This window comes from Leptopilina boulardi, unplaced genomic scaffold (assembly GCF_019393585.1).
Source record: "Leptopilina boulardi isolate dan_hultmark-lab unplaced genomic scaffold, ZJU_Lbou_2.1 LbouV2_179, whole genome shotgun sequence".
Classification (NCBI taxonomy): Eukaryota; Metazoa; Arthropoda; class Insecta; order Hymenoptera; family Figitidae; genus Leptopilina; species Leptopilina boulardi.
Window position 1 is genome coordinate 844,344 of NW_026137728.1, and position 25,489 is coordinate 869,832.

Below are 25,489 nucleotides of genomic sequence, written 5' to 3' on the forward strand. Positions count from 1 at the left end.
AAAATTTTAATAGTGTGCATCTGTCAATACGTGGAGAGTAATTTTTGAAATTGAAAACTTAATAGATTGTAAACATTTAACGGGCATGAAATTTAACAGGATATAATTAAAATTGTATATTATTAGAGAGCCTTCAAATGCAGAACAATTTGTAATCTGGGGGAGTTGGATAACGCAATTAATTCTGCAATTTTGTCGTTTGAGGAAGTCACATTTCATTAATAATAAAATTAGAATGGAAGCACATACATTGACCAAATTAAACAGGTTGAATCTCGGTACTATATATAATCGGATCAATGTAAGTTGTTATTATGAATATAAATTGAAATCATTTTTTAAAATAAATTGTTTCAATTTATATGCGAATAGAGTAATATACTAAATTACTAATATCATCATTATATACTCTCTAAATCTAAATTAGTTAAAAATTACTAATTATTAGCAAAATCTTGTATGACATTTTCTTTCAGTAATTGGTAAGAAGTAACTAATTTTTAAAAAAATAACTAATTTTTAGTAAAAAAAAGAATAACTAAAAAAATTGTCAGATTTCACCAAATTGAATTAGTTACTGGAAATTTTAATTATTTTGATTTTGACATAAATTTAACTATAACACAGAACCACAAAAAAATGGGAACATTTTCCAAGGGAAAACAGAATTTGTTTTTTTGACGTATTTTGATACGTGGAATACGAATTTGAAGTCTGATTTACTCCATGACGTCAGGATTTTTTTCTAACCTCAAAAAAGCACGTCTAACTAAACAAGTAACTAAAAATTCTTGTGGGCTAGGGTTCTAGAGGTTTTTTGGGTAGCTGATTACGAATCTGATCTTAGATTTGCAAAATTCAAAATGGCGAATACAATATGGTGGACAATTTTTTAAAAAATTTACTATATTTTCTTGCAAATTAATATCTAGGGGTTTTTGGGGTCACTGATCACGAATTCGATGTCAGATTTTAAAAATTCAAAATGGCGGATGCAATATGGAGGACAATTTTCAAAGAAATTATTCGATTTTCATACAAATTTGTATGTGTAAATCTTTTTTTAAAATTATCCTCCATATTGCATCCGCCATTTTGAATTTTTAAAATCTGACATCGGATTCGTGATCAGCGACCCAAAAAACCCCTAAATACTAATTTGCAAGTAAAATCTAGTAAGTTTTTCAAAAAATTGTCCACCATGTTGTATCCGCCATTTTGAATTTTGCAAATCTAAGATCAGATTCGTAATCTGCTACCCAAAAAACCTCTAGAACCCAAGCCCACAAGAATTTTTAGTTACTTGTTTAGTTAGACGTGCTTTTTTGAGGTTAGAAAAAAAGTCCTGACGTGATGGAGCAAATCGGACTTTAGATTCGTGTTCAGCGCATCAAAATACGTCAAAAAATCATATTCCAGTTTGCCTTGGAAAAAATTCAATTTTTTGTAGTCCTGTGTAATAATTAGTTATTTTTAACTAAAAGATTAGTAGAAATTTTACTATTTGAATCAGTGACTAAATTTTTCCTATCAAACTAATAGGTTATGTTTTTATAAATACAATGCAATATAATGCAAATTTTCTTCAATAATATATATGAAACAGTTTTTTTATTTGTATTAAAAATGTATAATTCACACATACATATTCTTTTTTATCGTATCAACATTTTTATAAATGTATAACATTCTCGTTTAGTATCAAATTCATTCATTTCATTATCTTTTGTTTGATTTAACAAAATAAATTACTTTTGAAGAAAAAAAAACCTAAGTATTTGAAATGACCTTTTGACAAAAAAAAAAAAAAAGAAGAAAAAAAAAGTTCTCATGTAACGAGGGTCGGAAAGAACAATTTACAGGCCAAGCAAAGAAACAAGGGAGGCCAGAAGAGACAATAGAGCAAGATTTTTTGGTATGGGGTTCGCACTAAATCTTGGAAGATGAAGGGATCGATTGAAGACACTACGTACTGACAGTGGAAAAGTAATGTCGGCTTCTTGTGACAGAAGGAGAAAGGGCGGAGGATGAGGAGTGAGAGAAAAAAAAAGAAAGAAAGGAAAAATTCAAAAGAAAAATGGTCTCCTGCTCATGATACATCTACTAGATTGTGTGTGCCTTCGACTAGAATTCCCTGGGGGGATAATAAGCTTTACTTGTTCCCAATTCCCGGAAAAGCGTTGGGTTAACTTGACTTTCACGTCCAAATATACAAATGTAATATCAAATCGTGGATGGACTATTTCCGCAATTGCAAAATATATACATATATATATATATAAACACACTATTTCAAAAGCCAGTTGAATTTCGAAGCTCGTTTTATCTTCATTACGAGTCTTTTGAGAGAAACCCACTTTTGTAAATATATATATATATATATATATGACGCTGGTCTTGGTGATGTCAGGTTATAAAACAAAAGCTTCAAGTAATAATTTAATTTATATCACGTATTTCACTCACAATTTACTTTATGCACAATTAAATTCATTTTCACAATAATTAACCTATATTGCTTTCTGCTTATATAAAGGAAGCATATTCTAGTCGTGTCGATTTTGGAATTTATTAAAATAAACATTTTTGATATTTTTATAATTAAAATATATATTATTATATGTTGGGTTCATTTTTTATGTTCGCGTTTTTAATCTATTTTTAACATATGACCTTGAATTTTGAGGTTATATTCGTTTTTAACCTATTCTTTTAACGTATGACCTTGAATTTTGAGGTTATGTTCGTTTTTAACCTATTATTTTAACCTATGACCTTGAATTTTGAGGTTATGTTCGTTTTTAACCTATTCTTTTAACGTATGACCTTGAATTTTGAGGTTATGTTCGTTTTTAACCTTTATTCTTTTAACGTATGACCTTGAATTTTGAGGTTATGTTCGTTTTTAACCTATATTCTTTTAACGTATGACCTTGAATTTTGAGGTTATATTCGTTTTTAAAATGTAAAAACTTCAAGAGTAATTTTACAACGTCGGAACATGGAAAAAAGTGACCGCCCGTCCTACAATGTAAAAAAAACTTTCAGCACGTTGTAAATTTACAAGCCGGAAAATCAAAAGACAACATAACCTAAAAGTAGTTTTTATTTTGTAAATTTTCCACTTATTATGTCTCTTTCCCGTTAAATAAGTGGAAAATTTATCAAGTAAAAACAACTTTTAGGTTATGTTGGCTTCTAATTTTTCGGTTTGTAAATTTAAAACCTGCTGAAAGTTTTTTTCAGTATCTCCCCCCTCCCACTTTTTTTCCCATTTACTATTTCCAGTATAATTTTTACTGTTTCAGGAGTAAATTTTACTATTTCTAGAGTAAAAATTGCCAAAAATGCGCAGAAGCTGCGGACAGTTCCGGTTTTACTTTTAAAGTTGTAAAAGTTACTTTATTCGTTTTTCCATTTTTCTCCGTGTTCAAATAGAACATTTTTTAAAAAAATATTACCATCCAATAGAACAGAAAATTACAATAGCGAGTATCTGAATTTTTAATTGTAAATTTAATATCTAAACTAATAATAATAATAATAATAATAATAATAATAAAAAATAATAATAGTAATTCACCCGTTATTTTTACTTTAATTAAATTATTAAATTTCGCCGAGAGCACCGTCAGGTTATTCTTTTGAAAAAAGTAAACAAAATATTGTACTTTTACATTTTAATTAACTGACCATAGCTCGGGATTTTACCATTAAAGTAAAAAGTAGAACGCGGAGATAAGAGGAGTTAGGAAATACATATATCAATATTTCTAATAAATTAACACGAATCATCAAAAAATGTTTGATTCATTTAGATCCATTAAATTTTATTAAAATTCTAATACCACTAGAAATTGTTGAATAACTTTGTTAAAAAGTGATTACTAATAAAAATGAAAAAAAAAACATGACAAAGTAAATTTTAAATATCGAATGAGTGGATTGTATGCATATATAGCTTTAACGATTTTATATAAGGTTAAATAATATTGATAATAGAAAAGAAAATTAATGAAAAAAAAACATACATAGAAAAATCGAAGAAAATTTTTCTTTGCCGAATTTTATCTATTTAATAGTAAGTTCGAGAAACATAACAGAAAATCAAGTGTAATTATATTCTAAAATGCAATAGTAAAAAAGAAAATTGAAAATTTTAATTAATATATCTTCTAAATTTGAATTACTGAGAATTTGTTCACTAATTCAAATTAGTAGAAATTTACCTTAATTTTTTTTTTTAGTAAATTATTACTATTTGATTCAGTAATATTTTTTATACTAAAATTTTAATGAAAAAGGTCTAAAAAAAAATTAATAGAAATTTTTCATAATTTAAATTAGTGAACGAATTCTTACTAATTCCTACTAAATTTTTTCTTAATTAATCTAAAATTTCTATATGCAATTGCAACTAAAAATTATGCGATTATTTCCAAAAAAGATGTAAAGAGATTTAATTATTAATGCGTAAAATCAATTCTCTCGATATTGATTCACATTGTGTAGAAAAATATAAGCTCATGACCTTCAGAAAAAGTAAAGAGGCCAATGAGAGTCTGTATGTTGAAGGTTTCCCCCTAGACAAAGTTTACTTGATTAACGATTTGTGAGTACACTTTACCTCCTCGCTTAAGGTTAACACTTATGTTGACACTATACATTTTGTATTGTTCATAGGTCTAACAGAACCCTGGGGGTTGTTATTTCGGTCTACAGATAAAAATTTTAAAATAAATTCAAACCTCCTTAATTTATTCTTTAATTATGATAATTTTTTTTTTGACATTGCTGATAAATATCAAAAAAAGTAGGTTCAACGTAGGTCAAATATAAGTTCAATTTAAGTCTAAGTAGCTCCAATGTAGATTTAATATAGGTTTACACTAGATTTAAGGTAGATAAAAATAGGTTTAAAGTAGGCTCAATGTAGGTTCATTATAGAAAGTAGGTCCAATGTAGGTTTAATGTAGGTTCAAAATAGGATTAATGTAGGTCAAAGTAGACTAACTACAAGTCCAATGTAGGTTCAATTTAGGCTCAAAGTAGGTCTAATGTAGGTTTAATGTAGGTTCAAACTAGGATTAATGTAGGTCAAAGTAGGCTAAATAGAAGTCCAATGTACGTTCAATTTAGGCTAAAAGTAGATCCAATGTAGGTCTATTACACCGTCCGACACGATTTTTCACACACGAAAAAATCAATGATTTTCAGAAACTAGGACCAAAAAAAAGATACCCGTGTCTGGCCGTTTTGCTAGATCAGGTCATTTTTTGCTTTTAGGGGTAAAAACAACCCTTAAATGAAAGGTGATAGGAAATCTTGTACAAATTAATAATTTTTTATGAAACCTGGTTCGTGATTGTTTAAAACTGCTGTGCAAAGTAAAAAAGTCTACAATTGTCATTTGTTTTATGTACTATTTTCCGTAACTATGCAACTGAAAACGAACATATAAACAACTGTCTAATCTTCCACATTATTAGATATATTTTGAATTTTAAAAATCTGACTTCATATTCGTACTCAGCGACCCCAAAAACCCCTAGATACCAAGTTTTATAAAAAATAATTAATATTTATAAATTTCGACCGCCATATTGGATCCGCCATTTTGAATTTTCAAAATCTGACATCATATTCGTTATCAGCGACCCCAAAAACCTTAAAGTAACAAGTTTCAAGTAAATTCGATGAACTTTTATAAATTTCGACCGCCATATAGAATCCGCCATTTTGAATTTTGAAAATCTGACATCATATACGTAATCAGCGACCCCAAAAACCCTTAAGTAACAACTTTTAAATGAAGTGGTGAATTTTTATAAATTTCGACCGCCATATTGGATCCGCCATTTTGAATTTTGAAAATCTGACATCATATTCGTAATCAGCGACCCGGAAAACCCCGAGATACCAGGTTTCATAAAAAATTATTAATTTGTACAAGATTTCCTATCACCTTTCATTTAAGGGTTGTTTTTACCCCTAAAAGCAAAAAATGACACAGAAAATTAAAAGGCATTAAAATAAGCTGCAATGCTTATTATTTTAATCCAATTTTTCTTATTTTAATACCAAAATGGATTAAAATAAGCAAAATTGGATTAAAATAATAAGCGTTGCAGCTTATTTTAATGCCTTTTAATTTTCAGTGGACCTGATCTAGCAAAACGGCCAGACACGGGTATCTTTTTTTTGGTCCTAGTTTCTGAAAATCATTGATTTTTTCATGTGTGAAAAAAAAGTTGAATTTTGTCGGACGGTGTTAAAGGTTAAAACTAAATTTAATGTAGGTAGGCTAAATACCTACAATCTAGGCTGAATATAGATTTAATGTTAGTCCAATGTAGGATCAAATTAGGTTAATGTAGGTTCAAATTAGGTCCAATGTAGGTCAAAGTAGTATCGAAATAACTTTAATGTAGGTTGAAATAAGGTTTAAAGGTAGTATAAAGTAGGTTAAATGTAAGGTATAATATAGGTTCAAACAAGGTTGAATGGATGTTAAGGTAGGTTTAAAGTGGTTTAAAAATAAGTTTAATATAGGATCAAAATAGGTTCAATGTAAGTCTATTGTATGTTAAGTGTAGGCTCTAAGTAGATTTAAAATAGGGCCAATATAGATCAAAGGTTTAATGTATGTTTAAAGTAGGTTCAATGTAGGTTCAATGTAGATTCAATATAGGTCAAAGTAGCACCAATGTAGGTTTAATATAGGTTTAGAGTAGATTTAAGGTAGGTAAAAGTAGGTTTAAAGTAGGCTCAATGTAGGTTCATTATAGAAAGTAGGACCAAGGTAGGTTTAATATAGGTTCAAACTAGGATTAATGAAGGTCAAAGTAGGCTAAATATAATACCAATGTAATTTCAGTGTAGGCCGAACGTAGGTCCAGTGTAGGTCTATTAAAGGTTAAAACTAAATTTTATGTAGGTATAACAGTAGGCTGAATATAGATTTAATGATAGTTAAATGTAATATTAAAGTAGATCCAATGTAGGTTTATTATAGGTTCAAACTAGGTTTAATGTAGGTTAAAGAAGCTTTGAAGTTGGTGCAGATGATGCTAAAAGTAGGTTCAAGGTATGTTTAATGTAGGTTAATGTTGGCTCAAAGTAAGTTCAAAGTAAGATTAAAGTAAGTTCAATGTAGGTTCAATGTAAGTCAATTTTAAGTTTAATATAGCTTCAAACTAGGTTTAATGTAGGTTAAAGTATAGTAATGCCAATGAAGTTGAAACTAGTCTCAAAGTATGTTTCATGTAGGTTAAATGTAGTGTCATTTTAGGTTATTTATAAGCTGAAATTAGATTCTATATAGGTTTAATATAGGTTTTAACTAGGTTCAAAGTAGGTTCAAAGTACGTTTAATGTAGGTTCAATGTAGGACGAATGTAGGTCAAAGTAGGTTCAGTGTAAGTTTAAAATTTGGTTTATTGGAGGTTTATTTTAGTTTTATTGTAAGTTCAATGTATTTCAAACTAGGTCTAAATGTAGCTTTAAAACTAGATCCAAATACAAAGTAGATTACATTATGTTACACTATATTTTCCCTTAAACATAATGGTTTAATAAACTTTTTTTTTGAGAAACAGACAAACAAGTATTGTTTTCATTCAAGATTATTAAAGGATTAATGTCTACTTTTTATTTATTGTCAGTGATTCCTATCTTTGTTACTCTGTTTCATTCTTGGTTTACTTTTATCGATACTTTTAATAATATGCAACTCTTTGCTACTAGTATTGATATTTTTGATGAGTTCTTTTCTATTAGCATTCATCGGCTTTTTTTTCAAAGACGATTCAATGATCTGTTGCTGATTAAATTTGTTTACAACATCATTATATTTGCAGAAAACAGTACTTTCTATAAGTTTTTTAATTATTTATTTTTTACAACTTGCTTTATTACAATGAATATAATATATGTATCAATAATATTTTAGAATATTCATAAAAAATTAATATTGTCCTATATATATATATATATATATAAATACTATCCTTCTTGATAAAGGGTTTATTTAAATTTCTAATGAAAATTACTAAAATTATCCACTTTAGCCAATAGTTGGATATAAATACAAAACGTCAAATAAATTGAATCTGACAACCAATAACGTAAATATCGACAATTTCCTTAAAGGTGAAATAAAAAATTCTTTCCTTGAAAATCACGTACAAAATGTCTAACTATAATTAACTTAATAATTACGTTTCATTAAACAGGTACATTAAGTGATAATTATTACTTAATTTTTTATTAATACTTGCGAAAAATTAGCAGATTTATAAATTAAAAGAAAAAAGGATTTAATAAAAAAAGTCGAGTTCATTTCATTATTATAACATTTTTTTTTCACATTTATGGCATTTTATCTTTTCATCAAGCACGCAATGCAAGGTTTAATCAGCATCGTTCTCTTATTGCTTTCAGAATTAATTATGAAAAAACAGTGATACTCATATTTTATTATTAATCGTTGGTTCTATAAATTTTGCACAGTCACTGTATATAATTATCATTAAAGAAAATAATTTGTTTAAATAGAAATTATAATAAAGAAATAAATTGTTTAAACATAAATTTTCATAAAATTAAATTTTTTTATTATATTGATAGAAAAAAAAAAATCAAACATTTTATTATAAACTAAAAATTTTACCATATGAAAAACATTTTTTCTTTTTTTTTCGCTATTATTTAAAACAAGTTCTTTTATACAATATTAATGTATTCACTTTTGGTACTATATCTTTAACAGAAAAAAAAAGAATTTTGACGTGATATATAAATTGTACCTATTTTTTATATACTGGATATGATATAAAATATTTTTCCTTTTGTAAAATTTATATATTTAATATTTTATCTTTTGATGCTGAATATACCATGGTTCTGATGATATTAATAGGAAAGATATTCGTGTAAAAGAGGAGAAAGGGTACACTCAATTACACAAGTTCATGCAATACACTGTTAAAATCTGCACCGTTATAGTGCACAAAGGTATACGCGCGTACTGCACAATGGCGGGAAAATGAAATCTGATTTAGTATATATAGCCTTCGGGCTACACGTTTCGAGATGTGCAATTTTAAATTAAGTTTCGCTTACTCTCATGGAATACTAAATGTATTTTAACGACCTCAGATTAATATCAATAGAATCTAATGTTAGATTTTCACCTCATCCATTTGATTTGTAATCAAGAATATGTAATAATAATAATAATAATTTCAGTTCATTATATACCTATACACTTTTTTGACACATTTGGGAAAGAAAAAGTTGATAGCATAAATTTGTTTAAATAGTTGTTGGGACAGTGGCATAAGAACTGCTGAAGGGTCAAGAGGGGGCAGTACTTTTTAATTTTTGTTTGGTGCTACGTATACACACGTGTACAATTAAAAATAAAAACAGTGAAAAATGAGTCACTGCTTTGTAAAATGGGTGTACCTCAAAGTGGTCATGTAAAAGAAAAATAATTTTGAAAATTATAAGAAACATTATTTCTTTTCACTCATTTTTAAATTTGCCGCTTGAAATTGGATGCGCGCGATGATTTAAGTCATCACGTGATCGCAGAAAAGGCATGTTGGAAACCATTTTGGTTATACGAAATCAAAACATAACCCCAAATAATCATCGTATTTGACATTATTAATAAAAAACAAATAGAAATAAAAAATAAATAGTCATTAAAAGATTATAATAATGATAAAAAAGTTAAAATAAAAATTTAGTGATAAAGTGTTTGGCAATTTTATCTACATAATATTTATCTTCCACATCACACTATGTAGATAAAATTGCCAAACACTTTATCACTAAATTTTTATTTTAACTTTTTTATCATTATTATAATCTTTTAACTATTTATTTTTTATTTCTATTTGTTTTTTATTAATAATGTTAAATACGATAATTATTTGGGGTTATGTTTTGATTTCGTATAACCAAAATGGTTTCCAACATAACTTTTCTGCTATCACGTGATGACTTAAATCATCGCGCGCATCCAATTTCAAGCGGCAAATTTAAAAATGACTCCTCCTCAATGTTTTCTTCAAACTTCTCTGTAAATCGGGTTGTATATTTCTAAAGTAAAATATACTAAAGTCTTCATAAACTTTAACACTATATTGGGGGTGATTCATAGTCAAATAATCTTACTGTATATATAAAGTGCTGCTCAATAATATTATTTGACTACATCGAGAACCAACCAGGAGCATTAAATTTGATGCTTAGGCGTATTAAACGAACAAATTATATTCGCGTCTGCGCAGAATAGAATGGTACCATGGTTGCGATAGGGACAGGTTAGAACAGTTAGGTTAGAAAAGGCGACCACGTGGTCACCAAAGTCAGCGAACTTTTCTAACCTTTCACTATCGCAAACATAGTAGCAAATATACACAAACATTTTGCGCAGACGCGAATGGTAAATGGTTAATATTTATTACCACTTTGATTTTTAAAACTACTCTTTATTTTATTTTTTCCGTTTATTAGTGTTGAAATTATTTTATAATTTTTATACCAATATTTATTTCCTAGCCAATACACATTTTTTTCAATCCGAACATAGCTCAAAGCACTAAATAGTGCTGCACTAACTCTGAGTCTAGCTCCAGGTCCCTTATTCAATTTTAATTTCCTAATTTTCTTATAAATATCCTTCTTTTACAATTAAAACTGTTTTGTAAATCAATAATGTCATTACAAACATTGGGATTATTATATTAGAGCTGTATCTAATTTAGGTTATGTTAGTTTACTGTTTTGTTGGAACGGTCAACCCAACAACCCAACAGTATAAAGTAAGTTAAACATATAACCTGTATACACAATCAAAATCTTTTTTTAACTTTATAACATGAAATACTTTTTTACCTTAAAATTTTTTCCTTTTAATTCTTCCAAGAATCTAATAATGAAGACACTAAATTCATTCACTTTGTATTATATTACACTCAAACAAACACATAATAATTATTATCGATTTATTGATTGACCGCGTGTGCACAACTGATTCGAAAGAACTGCGCTCTGTACAAACTTGGCGTCAATTACATGCGTATTGAGATGTCTGCTGGGGGCGTGGCTTAGAATTTCATTCTATACACAGTAGTACCATTTTTCGCCACTGTGTTTAAAATTAGTGAATTAGCGAATTCTGATTAGTGGAAACTAGACAAAAAGCAGACTTTCAATAGTTAAAAAAAATTGACAACAGAGAGCGTTTCGCAGTAATATACGTTTACTCAACGACAATGATTTTGTTAAACGGAACAAACGCTATTAAATCAAAATTCTGTTTCTCTGAATCAAATAAATTCTATGCATTTATTGAAATGAATCAAATTTTTTATTTAAATTAACTAAACATTTTCAACTGTATCAAAAAAAAAAACAAAAAAGTTTTATGAAAGGCACCATCTACATTTTGACCCCTTTAAATTTTAATAATCCCACGATGTTATATCTTTTTTATTGGATTGAGTCCTAAAAACATACAAGGTGGCGAAAAAAAGAAAATTTAAATTTTTGGCCATTTTAGAGTATAAAATGATCAAAAATTAAAATTTTCTTTTTCCTTTTAATTAAACTGTGTGGTTAAGTCAAATAAACTTTTTCTCTCTGCAGTAATTGAATATTTTACCATTATAGAATTTTTCTATTAAAGTAGTGATTTCTTAAAATATTTTAAAGAAAATTACTAGTCTAAAAAGAACATTATAGACACCAATTTACTCAAATGAAAATATGTATTTTTTTTTTGCAGAAGTGGCCTAAAAAGATAAAAGTATTTTGGAATAAACTACATTTTAAATTACACATCTTGCCGTATAATATTCAACCATAAAAAATAGCTAAAACACTTTTTCGAGTAATATAATATCGGAAATAACATTTTCTCTCTCTTTATATATATATACCATGGAGTAGTATAAGGAGACCGAACGACGTATATTGAAAGTGGACCAAATTTTGGTAACGGCTTGTTAGTGTCATGAAAATACGTAATGGAACACAAGCGCTCTCGTGGGAAGTATGTAAACAGTGGAAAAAATTAGAAGTACATTGAACATAACCCAAAAATACATTGCTCCTTATTTTTAAAACTTTTACAATGGCTGACTGTCCAGCTGAATTTAACACAATCAGTGGCGCTAGTGTTTCATTACGTATTTTCATGACACTAAGCGGTTACCAAAATTTGGTCCACTTTTAACGCAGATTTAACATGGTCGTTCGATCTCCTTATATACTACTCCATGATATATACATATATCTTCCTATATTACAAAAAGATATCGCCGCCGCCGCTGTTTCAAGAATTCTTCACCTAGGAGGGGGGAGTCCCCCCTCCTAAATTTTGAGGTTATGTTCGTTTCAAGGCTCTGAATATAGCCGCAAGTCCCCCCTCCCTCCTCTCATTTCCCCTACTCCTCCAAAAGTTGACCTAAATTTTGAGGTTATGTTCGTTTCAAGACTCTGAATATAGCCGCAAGTCCCCTCCCCTCCCCCGCCTGAAATGACCTAAATTTTGAGGTTATGTTCGTTTCAAGGCTCTGAATATAGCCGCAAGTCCCCTCCCCCGCCAGAAATGACCTACATTTTGAGGTTATGTTCGTTTCAAGGCTCTGAATATAGCCGCAAGTCCCCCCTCCCTCCTCTCATTTCCTCTCCTCCGCCAAAAATTAACCTAAATTTTGAGGTTATGTTTGTTTTAAGACCCTAATAAAGCAGTAAGTCCTTCCCCCTTCCCTCATCTCTCTCTGTATTTCCCGCGAAAAATAGAGGGGTTGGGGTTTATAATAAAATATTTGGACGAAGAAAGCAATGATATTTCACATTGAATTCATATGTATAGTGTTGTGCAATCAACTTTGAACGTAAGTCTTCGTGATGTATACACACTTCTGATGTGAATAGGCATTGAGTCGATTATGTCTCCCAAGTTCATATATATCCTCCGAGCTGTATAAACCAGTCAGTGGCGTATGAACATAGGAGGCAGGAGACTCTAAGAAACGTGTCCTAACTACAAATTCTAGTGTCTTCGTTTAAAGACATTTTTTTAGTCAAAAATTTATATTTATATTATTACATTTAGAAATTAAGACTAATAATAATTTTCTAAAAAAAAAATCCGTTTTTATATTGTATTTATAGATTATATAAAAAATAAAATAAATTTCTGGTTCATGAATATAAAATTTAAGTATAATATCAAAAATAGTTCATCCTAACCTTAAATACATGTAAAAGTATTTACCGTAAATAAAACTTCCGATGAAAATGGAGACTTCTATCTCAAGAATAGTCCTTTTGAAAAAGTTTTTTTGTTTTTTTTTTTTAAAAAGTTTCTCTCGGACGAAAAGTTTATGAGAAACATCAACACACACGTGAAAAATACGAAAAAGATTGTCGAAAAAAAAAACTTCAAAGAAAATGACACGTATAGCAGAATATAGTCCGAATTCCTTTATAACAGCAAAATTGTGCTCAAAATTTTGGAATCGTCTACAATAAAATATATATAAACGTATAATAATAAAATAATATATAAATGTAATTGGCATCAATGGGACACTTTTTTTTACATATTATTTTAACTCAAATTAAAATTATTAAAATTTTATCTAAATTTTGAGGTTATGTTCGTTTCTTGGTTAGGGGAATTTGAAGTTATGTTTGTCGGACATATATTAGTATAAATAGAACATAACCTTACAATTCAAGGTCCTAGGTCTCTAGGATTCAAGGTCATGGATCAAACATAACCTTAAAATTCAAGGGCATAGGTTTCCAGGATTTAAGGTCAGAGATCGAAAACACAACGGTCCCTTTACCTATGTCCTTGAATTTTGAGGTTATGTTTGAACTAAGGCCTTGAATCCTGGAAACCTATGCCCTAGAATTTTGAGGTTATGTTCGATCTCTGACCTTAAATCCTGGAAACCTATGCCCTTGAATTTTAAGGTTATGTTTGATCCATGACCTTGAATCCTGGAGACCTAGGACCTTGAATTTTGAGGTTATGTTCTATTTATACTAATATAGATAGCAAAATGGATCGTTCCACGTAAATTCGCCTGTGAATTTGACGTTAAAATCAGAACTAAAATACTAATATACCTTTATATATTTGAGTCATTCCATGTCAAGAGTAACCAACCTAACCTAACCTAACCTTGTCGAAAACATGGGTTGGGTACACTTGACATGGAATGATCCATACTGAAGACAGCGGCGAAATCTTTTTATAATATAGAGAGATATATAATTTTTAAGATTTTTCTTGTATGTGATGCCCCACAAGAAAAGGGACCTTAGAGGCAAAAATTTTAGGTTATGTTTGTGAATTTTGAATTGAAAATACAAAAAGAGAATCAGCTCTTAATACAAATCACATATACAATAGAAACTGATTTTAATTTTACATAATTAGAATAATGAATGTTTAATCAAGCTATAAATTATAACTAAACATAACCTAAAATTTTTTTCTCATTTTCTCGTGAAACGTCATATAATTTAGTTTGCATCAAAAATTCTATTAAAAAAAAGTAATTCAAACAAATATAAATTCCAAAAGAAAAAATCTATGCAACGAAATTCTAATAAAAATCCCAACAAATGAATTTTAGGTATTATTCAATGCTTCTCAAAAGAATTCCAAATTCCTACACTCCTGAACACAAAACCACAAAATTATCTGCATCCCACCCCTCTCTCTCTCCGTCCCTCACTTATCCTTATCAATCTCTGTTCATCCATTCATTTGTCTATCTCCTGTTACGCTTGACAACATAGACGATAATATGCTTCGAGGGTGAGACGAGATGCCGTGTGTTGTTGATTTATCCGAGACTCCGTAGGTCACTTTTGTTGAGCTTCACCATAGCGCCATTCTAGCACCTATTTGAAATCGTCGCAGCAATTACGTCGTTAATTCCATACAGTTCAATTAAGCTATCCGGCTGGTGAGCCAATTAGGTGGCGGGGAATTTAATTGCGTTGCCGCAGAGTTGGTCCCGGACGTAGATAACTGTACCATACATATATATATATATGTATATATCTATGGTTCCAAATTTCTAACATCTCACCGATGAAGATGTCTAAACTTTAGTACTTAGTTGAAAAGAGGCGGGGGAGAAGGGGGTGATGTCATTGCCTGATGTTGATACATTATAGACTCGTTCTCTTCTTGTCCAGTAGTTTTCCAATCTCTTCTTATATAGTATATATGTGTATATACTAAACTCCATTTTCGATGGATGAAACGCTCCAGGCCGTAATTAGTTTGTGGCTGGCTTCAGTGAGTCCGTCACTCCTTTACTCTATACGTTAGCTATATGCTTGGCACCCTGCCTCGTTGCCTATATATAGTCATACCCCCGTGTACCCTCGCAAAACCAACATGAGATAAATACATGTTGTTATGTGTTGGTATATATTCGTCGTTGACGTCGTCCTCGAAGAAATGAAAGTACCAGAGAGACAAGTTGAGCGCAGAGTCGTAAAACGAGATGTGAGGAGGAAAAAAAGAAGATTCTTTATACCAGAGAGAGAGCGAGAGAGAGGGAGAGAGTCTGAAAAAAGAAATAAGGACATTCCTTGAGTTTGAAAAGGAAGAAGCTTCAAGTGAATAGAGTATAAAGATTGGAAAGAGAGGCAGCATAGAAAAAGAAGGAGTCAGAGAGAGAAAATTTCTAGTAGATTATCTAGTAACAGTAAATCATCGAATTCACTGTGGATTTTCCAGTAGACTATGCACAAATGTGACTTCACAATAAAATTGCCGACAAGAATTGATTTCTATACAAAAACAAAAAAAAAAAAAAAAATAAGAACAGGAAGATAAAGAAGTAAAAGATGTGCAGAGTTTTCAAAATGAAAAAAGAATGCAAAATGATTATACTTTTGTCTTGAGTTTATCACTTCAATTAATAAGATTCACTAACAAAATCAATCAGCAAACATAAATTTTATACAAGGGTTCCCAGTGGGCAAAAAACCATGTTCGTTTTAAAAACGTTTTAAGAACGTTTTTAGAACGTTTCATGTCTGACAAATAATATTCTGAAACATTTTAAGAAACATAAATGTTCAAATAATGTTCTAAAACATTATTAGGCAGACATGAAACGTTCTAAAAACGTTCTAACATGGTTTTTAGCCCACTGGGTTCTTAATTCTTACAAACTATCCGGCGTATGCTACTGAACGGCAATAATTTATAAATTTTATTAAAATAACTGAAACACTGTGGTTGAATGCTAAAATTAACGTTTTCTTTTAAGCTGAAAGGAACCAGACGCTGCTGCATAGGGCTTTGCCGGGAACGAAATTTTTGTTCGTAATTATAAATTTTAAATTAATAATATATAAAAAAAAAATCTAATTTCTTTATTTTATTGTTTAAACAAATAATCTATTAAGACATTTTAAAGGGAATTTTGAATTCAGATTCGAGAACTTCAAATTTCAGACTTTACAAATTGTGATCTACAAGAACAGTGCCGCAAACGTACCCAGGTAGCCGCAAGTTACACTTGCGAGTACTCGAATCTGAGTCTTAAGCTCTTTATTACTTTAGTCGCGACGACCTATCAGACGAGTGTGCTATAAAATTAAATCTGTTTTCTCAAACAAACCATTGTCTTGCTGTAAAACAAAACCCTCTCCGATATTTTCTAATCCTAAAGGAATCAAATGTCGTTGCAAAATTCTGTGATAACTCTCTTTATTTAAAATCCCTTTAACTTCGATTAAAAAGGGCAACTTTAGATCCTTCAAAAGAACCACAAATCATACTACTACCACTCCCATGTTTCACTGGTGTAAATACCTTTTATTTCCACGACTTCTGTCATAAACTTTTTTTTACAAACCAAACAGATGAAATTTTGATTCATATGTCCAAAGAACCTACGGCAATTTTTAAAAAGTTAAATTAATTTTAAGTAAAATGTGTAAAAACAAATTTGAAAAAATTAATTTAATGAACCTTTCGGGTGAAGTTCAATGAAGTTCCAACCTTTCTTCATTGTTTTATTGTCCAATTGCGATGATTTTTAGCTAATTTTAGTTGCTTTTTTGTGTTCAGCTTTCAAGAGTGGCTTCTTTACTGATACACGAACTTTAAGACCAGCTTTCTTTAAAATGTTTTTGACTATCGTTTTACTAATAGGGTTAGTTCTGTTTTCATTAATATCTGCACGTAAATCTTGTGCTGTAAGTATTCTATCAGAAGATGTTCTTCATAAGGTGTTTTTTAACCTTTGGACGACCACTTTGTTTTCTGTCTACTTCAAAAATTGGAACATTCATAACGTTTGCTATTTCTCTTAAAGTTTATCCTTCCTCTCGCAATGTACAGATTTTCACTCTATCATTATTATTTATTTCCTTTCTTGCTGACATTTTTAATATAAAAGTAAAAAAAACAAGTAAGGTAAATGCCCCAATTTCTGGCCACCTTAAGATTGGTACAACCCAAAAGTTAGCCACCACGACTCAAAAACTAGCCACTATGTTAATACATAATTAAGTGGATAGTTTTTGGGTCGTACCAATTTTAATGTGGCCTAGAAACTGGTACAATTACCGTATAGTGTTTAAAAAAAAAGTACGGTTAAATGATAAAACAAATAAATAGAAACGACGAATTTATAATAAATATTCTTTTAAAAATTAGAGAGCATAAGAAAATATTCTTATAGATTTTGAAGCAAAATCTAGTTATTTTTAAACGGTTTTGGTCTAGAATTAAAGAGTAGGATTTATACTTCATATTGTAAAAGTAGCATATATATATCACCGTCCGACAAAATTCAACTTTTTTTTTGACCCACAAAAAAATCCAACATTTTTGGAAACTAGGACCCAAAAAAAAATACCCGTGTCTGACCGTTTTGCTAGATCAAGTCGTTTGTGGTTTTTAGGGGTGAAAACAACCCCTAAATGAAAAGTGACAAGATATCTTTTAAAAATTATTAATATTTTATAAAACTTGGTATCTGGGGGTTTTCGGGGTCGCTGATTATTAATCTGATGTCAGATTTTCAAAATTCAAAATGGCGGATTCAATATGGCGGTCAAAATTTTAAAAAGTTATTAAATTTTTTTTAAACCTTCGTATCTAGGGGTTTTTTGAGTCGTTGATGATGAATCTGATGTTAAATTGTCAAAATTCAAAATGGCGGATATAAAATAAAAAATTAATAACTTTTTAAAAATTTGATCGCCATATTGGATCCGCCATTTTGAATTTTGAAAATCTGACATCAGATTAATAATCAGTGACCCCGAAAACCCCCAGATACCAAGTTTTATAAAATATTAATAATTTTTAAAAGATATCTTGTCACTTTTTATTTAGGGGTTGTTTTCACCCCTAAAAACCACAAACGACCAGATACGGGTCTTTTTTTTGGGTCCTAGTTTCCGAAAATGTTAAATTTTTTTGTGGGTCAAAAATTGTGTCGGACGGTGTATCAAAATACCTTCTCATTATGATAAGAATTTTAAAAAAATGTCTTCAATTGTCAATAACTTAAATTCAAGATTTCGGAATCTTAATTTTCATAAGTAAACTTTAGAATTTAGAAAAGTATAATTTGATATTTATACCATTAACATGGTTCTTCTTTAGCTCATTTGATGCTAAATTCAATAATAAACTTTCAAATGGTCCATATTTGATAACTTTACTTGCAACTTTTGCTGAAACATTTCAGAGCAATCCGCTAATTGGAATCTCTATACTCAATTCATTATCTTCTCATTTTGCTTATTTATATACAATTTTCCACATCCGTTATTTAAATTTAAAATATATTTTTAAAAATTTAACTGAATTATGTGACAATTTATTAATTTCTTTAAACTATTAGATTGAGTTGTTTTCGTATATTAATCGTTAACATAATAGTTCTCGAGACAAAAACATACTGATTTACACTCCGAAGAAATAAAAATAAAAATAGAAAAAAGTAAAATTCTCTGCACATAAAAATAAATTTATTTCAAGTTTAGTCATTAATTTTTTTCCGTACATGAAATACAAACTTATGTACAAAGGTAACTTGTATTACATGTTTGTTGATTTTAATGTTTGACTTTCCAATTAATACAGGTCATACTTAAATTATGTAACAGATTTGAGACCTAGTACATCCTCGTTGAAGGAAATATTATTGTTGTCTAAAATAAATTATTCAAAATTTGCAAAAAATCAAATCTTTGAAATATAATTTTTTACTGAGAGAAAAAAAACAATGCATGCGTGTAGTTTCCACAATTCAAAGTTTTTTTTTTTTTAGTGGAAAAATTTTTGAGAAATGTAAAAACAACAAGAACAATAAAAGGCTTCTAAGATGATGAAAAGATATTTTTGATATGTATGCCAACAAAAGGAAGATTTTTAACCATCTCTTCGCATATATATATATATATATATATATATATATATACTCTTTCTCAGAATGTAAAAAGAGAGGAAGAAAAATGTAAGCTTTCGAATCATTCACCTAACAGTTTCCTTTCGAGATTCCTTTTCAAGAAAAAAAATATATAGATATATATATGTACATGAATATTGTATGAGTATATATAAGAGGAAAAATATCATATCGCTAAGTAAATATATCGTAATACAAAGTTTCGTTAATTGACTTTTATCTTATTATTTTTGGTTTATTTTTAACGAGAAGTGATCAGGCTAAGCTCTAATTTTAGGGTGATGAAATCCTCTCGTCTAACTTCTAAAGTCAATATTTTCACACCAGTAGGTGGACTGTATATAGTCAGTCGAGCAGGGAAATGTTTTTCTTGAATAAAATTGTTAAAATATTGTAATAATAATTAATCCCACATATGGCGGGGAGGGAAGGGGAAGGGATGGTTTACTTATTTTAGAACTTATCTCAAACTATAAACATTCTTGCATATATATATACGTATAATATAAAATATATAACTGAAATAAGAAAAGATTTCAAAAAAAAAAAAAAAAAAAATCTTTCTTATAATGACAAAATACATCAACAATTTTTTGTGATAGTTGCCACAATTTTAATTTTTCCACTACTTTTTTCGTAGAATACTAAATGAATTAAATTGATAAGGTGAAAAAAATTTAAAATATGATGAAGAATAGCTGTGACGTAAAAAATTATGATATTTGTTGAATTATTATAAAATACTTGGAAATTGTCAGAAAATTTGAGGTTAGGTTAGATTCAAATTAGGTTAGGTTAGATTCAAATTAGGTTAGGTTAGATTAAATTAGGTGAGGTTAGGTTAGATTAAATTAGGTTAGGTTAGATTAAATTAGGTTAGGTTAGGTTAGGTTAGATTCAAATTAGGTTAGGTTAGATTAAATTAGGTGAGGTTAGGTTAGATTAAATTAGGTTAGGTTAGGTTAGATTCAAATTAGGTTAGGTTAGATTAAATTAGGTGAGGTTAGGTTAGGTTAGGTTAGGTTAGGTTAGGTTAGGTTAGGTTAGGTTAGGTTAGGTTAGGTTAGGTTAGGTTAGGTTAGGTTAGGTTAGGTTAGGTTAGGTTAGGTTAGGTTAGGTTAGGTTAGGTTAGGTTAGGTTAGGTTAGGTTAGGTTAGGTTAGGTTAGGTTAGGTTAGGTTAGGTTAGGTTAGGTTAGGTTAGGTTAGGTTAGGTTAGGTTAGGTTAGGTTAGGTTAGGTTAGGTTAGGTTAGGTTAGGTTAGGTTAGGTTAGGTTAGGTTAGGTTAGGTTAGGTTAGGTTAGGTTAGGTTAGGTTAGGTTAGATTTCTAACAATTTTCAAGTATTTTATAATGATATTAACATTTTCGTACATCACAGCCTTTTTTCATCATATTTTAATAGACTTGCAAAATATCAATTTAATCCATTCAATATTTTACGAGCTGCTGTTAATTCTAAATAATAGAGGGGGGAAAGAAAAACTATGTCAAATTAATTTGAATCAATAAGGTATATCCATAGACAATTTATTATAAATACAATTAAAATTTATTTATTAATATTAAACGAGATGAAAGCTATACGTTAACGCTTTATTATATATAGACGAATATCAAATAGAAGTCAGCATATAATATAATGAGCTGAATCTCGCTACATTAGTTTCAAAGAAATCAATATCATCGCATAGAAATTTCATTAACCTTCCTGTATTACTAAGTCAATAACTAATTAAAGGAATGATTCCCTCAATAATTGTGAAATGTTTCGAAAAATAAAAACTTGGAAAATAAAGACTATTATTAAATAAATGAATATTTATAAGAAATATTTTTAAAGTATTTATTTTTTTAAACTATATATTAATAAATCTTGTATAGTTGTAAAAATAAATTTTTTACTACAAAAAAAAAATTAATAGACTAAAAAATAAATATTGTTATTATTCGTTCTAATTTGCATTTATTTATGCGACTGTTCACAAATTGGGTCATTTACTTTAATATAAAAAAAAATTAATACAAAAAAAAGGAGTAGATTAAAAATACTCTATAATTGTATTCACTGAAATTATCTTTAAGGTTCATTCTCTGAAATTGAAATTAACCAATCAAAAGACCAAGTAAACCGCAAAATCACGTTTAACATTGAATGCCAAACCCCTCCCAAGTGTAATCTGTTGTCAAATCGAATGAGCCCTCAAATTGAAAAATGATTTCAATTAATCCCTCTGATGATAGTTCATCATATCCCACTATATTGACGTGACTACACACACACACACATATTATACAATATATATATGAATGACAGAAAGAGAATAGGGACACATATATATGCGTCTACGCATTTTCTTTCGAAACATATATCAAAAGGGTTGATTCAGAAAATGTCAATATTTGTTTGCGGGCTGTAATATTGGAATGAGTGAAAACTCGTGGCTAATTTCTAGCACGAATGGGGAGCAAAAAAAAAAAAGAAAGAAAAGGGTGAAAAGGGTAATCACTCAACGTAGAACAGAGTAGAATGAAATGCAGATATAGATATAGAAGGAACATATCTCTAGCTAAAGAAATCTTTCATGTTCCTTTAAAGTGCAACTTGGAAGAAGAAAAAGAGAGAGAGAGAGAGAGAAAATGTCACCCTGACCCATTCCAGAGTTAACGTCCGAAGAACATAAATATCGTCCTCTGGAAGCAGGACGTTGAACGTTCAGGCACCGTTGCTGGCACATCTGGTGCTGTCGCCATGAATATAACCTAACCGCTGTTCTCTCGCTTGCTATTTTACTATCTCTTTCTCTCTTTCTCTCTCTCTCTCTCTGTCTCCTCTTCTCATAGACTTGCCATACGACGAGAAAGTTTCATCCTGTTTTACACGGGGCGTAGTTCTGTATAACCTGGAGAAACCGGCAGCGAAGGGTAGCGCCTGTGTCGCATGAGACTATCCCGCCTCTTACCCACCCAAGCGGACAAAAGTATAGGTGAAATAGGGTAGGTGGAGATAATCGTTAGACCTACATATACTCGACATCGACCTATCCAAGAAGAATCCCAATGCACTGCACACACGAGGTGCATATGAGGATTATCATGATCAGCCAACTGTACATTAGGTATGATTAAAAATAAAATCAGTCCAATCTTTATAACGGAAATAGCATTTTCAACAAAAAGGATTTCATTTCCTTTATCGCTATATATATATACACATTATTTTATTTTAGATTTAATAGCAATAGCAAAAACGTGAGCAAAATCATTCTCTGATAAAAATTTAATTGCCTACAGAAAAGAAATAGTAATTGCAGATTTAGTTTTCTACAACTATACACAATTATAAATTTTTAACTTTGGAATGTTGAGTTGCGAGATTTAGTAAGTAACGAAACATTCCAAAAAAGATTTATGTTCGGTAAATTTTTCGATACTGTATGAATGATTACGCAAATAAACATATCCGCCAAAAGGAAATCTGTATCTGATTTTGACAAAAGTAACTCATACAATTTTATTTTCTCTTAATCATCTGAACTGCAGGATTATATACAAGGACAAATTTAATCAGTAGTGGATAAAGATAATGTAATAGTTTAACAGAATCAGCACTACCACACTAGAATTACACTCATTTGGGTTCACAACTTCGACATTGGTTAACACTAATGAATTGATGGAATTCCTGCGATGAAAGGAGAGTTTGATATTTGTCTCTCCTTGAAATTAAGATCTCACTTTTGGTATTTCCTATTGAATTGCATTGATTTTCATTTAAAAATTCTTTAGGGTTTTTATTTCTAATACTTTTTGAAGGCTAAAAAAGCCATAATACGCCTTCTCTATATACTAAATCATAAATAAATTTTCAATGATGTGATTTTAATTTTGTAAATTGCCTACAGCACGGATAAAAAGCCTCATCTGAAACAGCGATAAGTTCCAACGATAGGCCGAATTCTCACTTGACCTAATGTGTAATTAATCTAATTTTTACTTGCCCTAAACTTTATTTAATCTATAATCCTCTCGTTTGACCTATTCGTCATTTGAGATAACTCTCATTTGGACTAATCTTTCTGTAACCTAATTTTTATTTGATCTAACCGTCAATTGACCTGATTGTTATGTATTGCCTAAACTCTATTCTACATATAATTATTGTCACAATTTTTAACGGGTCTAATTCTTATGTAAACCTAATAATTCTGTAACCGAATTCTCATTTGGTATAATCTATACCTGGCTTAATTTTTATATGGTCTAATCTAAGTATTCTTATTTGGCCTAATCATTATCAGGTTTACTTCTTATGTGTCCTAATTTTTAAATAACCTAATTCTTGGCCTAAACTTTACCTGACTTAATTTTTGTCTGATCTAATGTTTATTTAACCCATTTTTTATTAGGCATCAACCATTTCTGTAACCTTTTCATCTCTAAACACTTCTGTAGACTAATCTACATTTGACATAATATTCATTTGTCTTAATTTTTATCTACCCTAATTCTCAAATGACCCTAATCTTTAATTTCCATAGGTCTTAATTAATCTAAACTTTATTTAATACAATCCTTACACAGGCCGACAAAATTTTGGCTTACTTCAAAACCAAAAACCAGACTGAACTATGATGATCTTTTCTTGTCTTTTCTGCACATTTAGGTTAGAATATCTCGAAAATCTGACGTGCTGGGTCAATTCTGAGGTCAGATTCGGATTCAGCAAGACAAAACACTTCAAAAAAGTATAGTCTCGTTCTTGGTTCTGAAATAGGCCAAAATTTTGTTGGCCTGTGTTATTTTTGAACTAATTGTTACTTGACCAAATTTCCATTTGGTCTAATCTTTTTTTTATTCTTTTAATTCTTAATTTTTTAATTATTTTTTAACCTAATCGTCATTGAACATAAATCTCATTTGGCCTTCCAAACTTCATTTGACACTCGTTCATAAACGCAAATATTAAATAAAGTTTATGACAAATAATTATTAGATTAAATACAGATTAGATCAAACTGAATTAGGCCATACACATATATCTTTATATATTATAAAAAGATTTCGCCGCAGCCGCCGCTGCTTCAGAAATTTTGACCTAAGAGGGGGGAGTACCCCCTCCTAAATTTTGAGGTTATGTTCGTTTCTAGACTCTGAATATAGCCGCAAGTCCCCTCTCCTTCCCCGCCAGAAATGACCTAAATTTTGAGGTTATGTTCGTTTCAAGGCTCTGAATATAGCCGCAAGTCCCCCCCTCCCTCCTCTCATTTCCCCTCCTCCGCCAAAAATGACCTAAATTTTGAGGTTATGTTTATTTTAAGACTCTAAATAAAGCAGTAAGTCCTTCCCCCTTCCATCATCTCTCTCCGTATTTCCCGCCAAAAATGACATAAATTTTGAGGTTATGTAAATTTCAAGACTTTCAATATAGCCACAAGTGGAGCTGGAGTTTCAGCCAAAAATGACTTGAATTTAAAGGTTATGTTCGTTTCAAGACTTTTTAATAATTTATTGGTTGTTAGGCAATTTCATTGAAATTAGTTTTAAAAATAATTTCTTAATGTCGATTTTAATTTATTTAATTATTTATTTATTATTAATTTAATTAATTTATTAATTAAAATTTAATAATTTTAATTTTAATAATATTTATTCAGATTTCAATGAATTTGTAATAATAATTCTTTGAAATAGGTGGTTCATTTGGAAAAATAAGATCAATGGAAAATAAAAAAAAAATGATTAAAGCAGGGGGGTTGGCGAATGAAACGCGCAGGGGGGCGGAGCCCCCCTAATATATATACATATATATATATATCATTACTATATTATAAAAAGATATCGCTGCCGCCGCTGATTTCAGAATGAACGCTAGGCGAGAACTTCGACGCTACGCGGGAGCTCACAGTACTCGCCTACTATTCAACTCGCAAAGCATTAAAACTCGCGTACCGTTCAAAATTTGTCTCGAAAATTTCAGATATTGTACTATCTATATC

The 25,489-nt window shown here is 29.7% G+C and overlaps 1 long non-coding RNA gene across 2 annotated transcripts in view; it reads right to left on the reverse strand.

Moving 5' to 3' along the window:
• Positions 1-25,489, reverse strand: part of LOC127277766 (uncharacterized) — a 209,552-nt gene that overhangs the window by 109,418 nt on the left and 74,645 nt on the right. The window contains exon 1 of one of the 2 annotated variants that reach the window (XR_007842404.1): positions 10,909-11,095. The exons of the other annotated variant lie outside the window; for it this stretch is intronic. This is a non-coding gene — a long non-coding RNA (uncharacterized LOC127277766). Of the gene's footprint in view, positions 1-10,908; positions 11,096-25,489 lie in introns of those variants that run through there. 2 annotated transcript variants of the gene reach the window in all.